Source organism: Bison bison, unplaced genomic scaffold (assembly GCF_000754665.1).
Source record: "Bison bison bison isolate TAMUID 2011002044 unplaced genomic scaffold, Bison_UMD1.0 scf7180017864217, whole genome shotgun sequence".
In the NCBI taxonomy this organism is placed as follows: Eukaryota; Metazoa; Chordata; class Mammalia; order Artiodactyla; family Bovidae; genus Bison; species Bison bison.
The window spans coordinates 1,739,433-1,744,667 of NW_011494789.1; positions in this window are offsets into that span (position 1 = coordinate 1,739,433).

Below are 5,235 nucleotides of genomic sequence, written 5' to 3' on the forward strand. Positions count from 1 at the left end.
AACATGACTGGGCAACTGAAAAACAACATCCCCCCCTTCCTAAGGGCTCATTAAATGGCTGTGTCAGTCCTGGAACCAGTGGGAAGATACTATGAGGAATTTCTGCTGATAATGGTGTAAGGAGATAGAGCAAAAGTAGACTGACCTATGAATTACCCAGGTGAAGGGAAAGCCTGTGCAGAGTGCAGGAAAGTGATTTCTGTAAGAAACTCCTTGGCTCATGATGGCCAGGACTGGATGTCAAGATAGACCAAGAGGCCAGAGTAAAGTTGGGTATATAAAATTGGCTGCTACCACAAGTTATGGGGGCTTCCCAGCACTAGTGGTAAAGAACACACTAGCCAATGCAAGAGACATGAGATGCAGGTTCTATCCTTGGGTCAGGAGGGTCCCATGGAGAAGGGCATGGAAACCCACTCCAGTATTCTTGCCTGGAGATTCCCATGGACAGAGGAAGCTTTCAGGCTACAGTCCATGGGGTCACAAAGAGTTGGACACCACTGAAGCAACTGAGCACACATGCATAACTTCTGGAAAGTGCTCAGGATGCAGGGGTCAACACAGTCATTCACCCACAGCCTTGTGTCAACTACAAATTGGCACTTAGCAAGAGCATTGTCAATGACTGAACAACAAAGGCATTTGCCATCTACCCCTATGGAGATCGAACCCCATGCTACCATAGATGTTCACCTTCAACAACCCCTGAGGGAGTTCAGGGTGGAATGAGGCACCCTGTGCTCCAAGGAATCTGGTGGGACAGGTCTTTAGATAGTTGGATATTTTTAGGAACAGATTTTATGATCTCCATCCTTGCATCTCCTCATACTAGAGAAGCACTAAATCCCTTCATGGTGATATCAGATCCTCATGACTAACAACAACAACAACAAAAAACCTTTTTGTAAAATGAGTACTTCATGGTATTGAACTCCCCCTTCACCAAAACCTTATATATTGGCCTTCCCCCACTGCCGCTTTGGAGCAGTCTCTCAGAGCTATCTGAGATACTGCCTCCCAGGCTGCAGTCCTCATTTTGCCCCAAATAAAACTTCACTCAAAACTCTCAAGTTGTACATCTTTTTTCAGTCGACACTTGAATGCCAAAAACAAGTTCTACCGTGGTCCTGCCCCAGCTAATTGCTAATAAGAACAATCAGGCCAATTACAAAAATAAAGGGCTTAACTTCAGACTACTCCAGCAAATGTGAAAAATAAGTGCAGGCACAGACCAAACTCTCTTCCAAACTTGTCTCAACTCTGGCTCTTTTCAACGTCTTTATAAGAAAACTGAAACTATGAGCAATTTTTTCCTCCATCTTTCTTTAAATGAGCTAGAAAGATTTTAACTCACTTAAGTTTCTATAGCTACCCTATGAAAGGATTCAGAAGAAAGATTTGGGAAAAGTAGATGAAACTACATGAAATAGTAAGAAATTTTGGGAAATCATTGGGATGAAAATGTTGGATAAATAAATACAGGTGGCAAACAGGCACATGAAAAGATGCTCAGCATCACTGATCATCAGAGAAATGCAAATCAAATAATGAGATATCATCTCACACCTGTCATAATGGCTAATATTAAAAAGACCACAATGTTGGCAAAGGTGTGGAGAAAAGGGATTCCTTTTACACTGTTGGTGAGACTGTAAATTGATGCAGCCACCATGGAAAACAGTATAGAAGTCCCTCAAAAAACCTAAAAATCAAACTACTATTGATAAAGTAATTTCACTCCTGGTCATATATCTAAAGCAAATGAAAACCCTAATTGGAAAAGATAAATGCACCTCAATGTTCATAGCAGCATTATTTACCATAGTGAAGATATGAAAGTAATTTAAGTGTCCATCAACAGATGAATGGATAAAGAAGACATAGCATAAATGCATGATGGAATACTATTCAGCCATCAAAAATGAAATTTTACCATTTGTAATGACATGGATAGACCTGGAAGGTATTACACTTAATGAAGTAAGTTATACAGGATAGATAAATACTGTGTGGTGTCACTTATATGGGAACTCTAAAAAATAAAACAAGGTAGTGAATATAACAAAAAAGAGACAGACTCACAGATACAAACTGGTGGTAACAAGTGGGGAGAGGGAAGGAGGGAGGGGCAATATAGGGGTAAGTGATTAAGCAGTACAAACTACTATGTATAAAATAAACAGGCAACAAGAATATATCATATAGCACAGGGAATTTAGCCAATATAATAACTGCAACTGGAGTATAATCTATAAAAATATTGTATCAGTATGTTGTACATTTGAAACTAATGTAATATTGGATATCAACTATACCTCAGTTTTTAAAATCTCAATTAATGTTGACAGAGACCACCTTACCCAAGTGATCAAGGTTAAAATTGCCAATAATAAGAGATATTATGTATTCCTTGATGCGATGCATTGGGAAGAATTGACCATCTCTGTAGTGCATGTCTCAAAAATGCCAAACCTCAGTCTAATCATAAGAAAGACATCAGAAAAACACAGATTAAAGGATATGATACTAGTGACAAAGGACTCACCTGCCAATGTGGGAAACATCATAAGAGACACAGGTTCAATCTCTGGGTTGGGAAGATCCCCTAGAGGAGGGCATGGTAACCCACTCCAGTATTTCTGCCTAGAGAATCCCATGGACAGAGGAGCCTGGCAGGCTACAGTTCAAGGACTTCATGATTGATAAAGTATATTCCTATTTCACTTATTATTATCTAATTTAATCTTCGTCACACACAATAATAGTATTGCTATTACTTTTCACTTTACAAATAAGGACATTTTTCTTGTCACATTGCTTCTGTGCAGTGGAGTTCTGCCACCAGCTTTGCTGCCCTGTCTCCAGATCCCCGACACTCCACTCTTCCATGGTTGATCTCGGGTGAGCGCCAGACCACCTGCACACTGTCACGTCACTCTATTACACTGCACCTGTACACACAGAGCTTCTTGCTTTCCTTCGAGGATTTGCTCAGCAATCAGTTGTGACATCCACCCTGTCTGGCTGGCCCTTCAACACCCAGGACCATGCAGTTCTCCCTTTAAGAATAATTGTCGGGGACTTCCCTGGAGGTCTGGTGGTTAAGACTCCACTTCCAGTGCAGGCGGCACAATTCAATCCCTGGTTAGGAGCTAAAGATCCAGTATTTCACTTGGCACAGCCCACAATAGATAAAATAAAATAAAACTTAAAATAATAATTTTTTTAAAAAAATAGCTGTCAGTTACCGATCTGGACCAAGAGTCTGAGTAGCCAAAACAAGCAAGATTCGACTCAACAACCTCAGTCTTCTCCCTTGTAACTTTGGGAGACTGTATATTGACTCAGTTTGGAGGATGAATGCAAACAGACCTTGATCAGGACTCTTGCCTCTGCTTACCCTATGCTCTTCACCCTTCAAAGAAGAACAAAGAAGAAAGGGGGAAAGGGGAGGAAGAACAGGTGGGTGAGGAGGATGGGGAGGAACAAAAAGAGGAGGAGAAGGAGGACAAACATATTCTATTTCCAGTAATCTTCTGAATACAGGAACTCAAGCCTCAAGTCACATTTGTATTTCTGAGGTGCTGCTGGAGCAATGGATGGACTGAGTCTCTGACTCAGGCCCTTCACACGGGACCCACTCCTGGCACTAACTGCAGATGGCACCCAAAATAAGCCAGTAGCGAGATGGAACCACAGAAAGCCAGATTTGCAGGGTGAGGGCATGCCAGGGCCCAGAGGTGTGAAATGACCCGTCCCAGGACACGTAGCTGGCTAGTGGCCAAGCAGGACTAGGATCAGGTCTGTTTACTCTTGATCTGGTCTTCCTTCTGTCACCTTGTGACCTCAGCATTCCTCCCAAGACCCTCACAGCAAGGGAGCAGGGTGCTGTGTGCCAAAGCCACTTGTTTCAATCCTCCCTTCTTCCAGAGACAGTTGTGCTCCTCTCAGCAACACGGTACAAGTGAACTCAGCATGACTAGTTGGTGTGATACAGCGACCCTGGTGCATCACCCACAAAGCTCAGTCTACAGGTGAAGGACCAACAGGTATTGGAGATGACAGAGACAGATTCAGGCCACCCAGGAATGCTGTATGGAAGGACTATGTTACCCTTCTTCAGGTCAGCCTCAGAGAATTGACTTACATGAGCATTATAGGGTTGCCTCCAGAAACACTTAAATTTTCCTAGAAAATTTATTTTTTTCGGTTTGGGCTATATCTTGGAGTTATGATACTCCATAAAGTAAAACAACTGAGTGGGGATAATATTCTCCAATATTAACTCTTGCCTTAAGCTCTGTAGTGCTTTTTTTTTTTTTTAATAATTTTTATTTATTTATTATTTTTGGCTGCTCTGGGTCTTTGTTGCTGTGAAGGGATTACTCTCCAGTTGTGGTGCACAGGCTTCTCATTGCAATGTTTTCTCTTGTTTCTGAGCATGGGCTCTAGGCCTGGGGGCTCAGTCATTGTGGCACTTGGGCCTAGTTGCTTCTCAGTATGTGGGATCTTCCTGGACCAGGAACTGAACGGGTGTCCTCTGCACTGCAAGCCGAACTCTTAACCACTGGACCACCAGAGAAGCCCTCTATAGTGTATTTGAAATAGCCCTTTATAGAAGTGTTCTGAGACTCAATGGCCACCCAGACGGGGTCTCTCTTAAAAGTTTTAGCTCTTTCACTGACTACCCTTTGGGTTTGGTCCCTCCCTAGAAGAAAGTTCCTGTCTCTCTTCACACCACTCTCCCTGCCACTCGTCTATCCTCTCATGTGCCCCTTCTGTATTTTCTCCCACTTCACAGTTCCTGCCTTAATTTGTGGAGCTCTGGCTTCCACTCAGTTTTTGTACTTTGGAAATAAAATATAGCCTGATTTGTTTCCAACACTCTGAGAAACCCAGTATTTTTCTGCCCTGTTGGTGATTGGATAGCATCACTGATTCAATGGACATGAATTTAAGCAAATTCCAGGAGATAGTGAAGGACAGGGAAGCCTGGCTTGCTACAGTCCATGGGATCGCAGAGAGTCAGACATGACTTAGTGACTAAACAACAAATTGAGCACAATAGTTTGAGTTCCACTGTCTCCTTTGTTGCATCTAATTGGTAGTTTGAGCTTCTCACCCTGTAAATATGTTTATAGTCTCTGCCTCTGCAGCTCTTCCCTTTCATAAGACTCTTCAACCTTGCCATGATAGAGGCCATCTAAACTTTATGCTACTTACACACACACACAC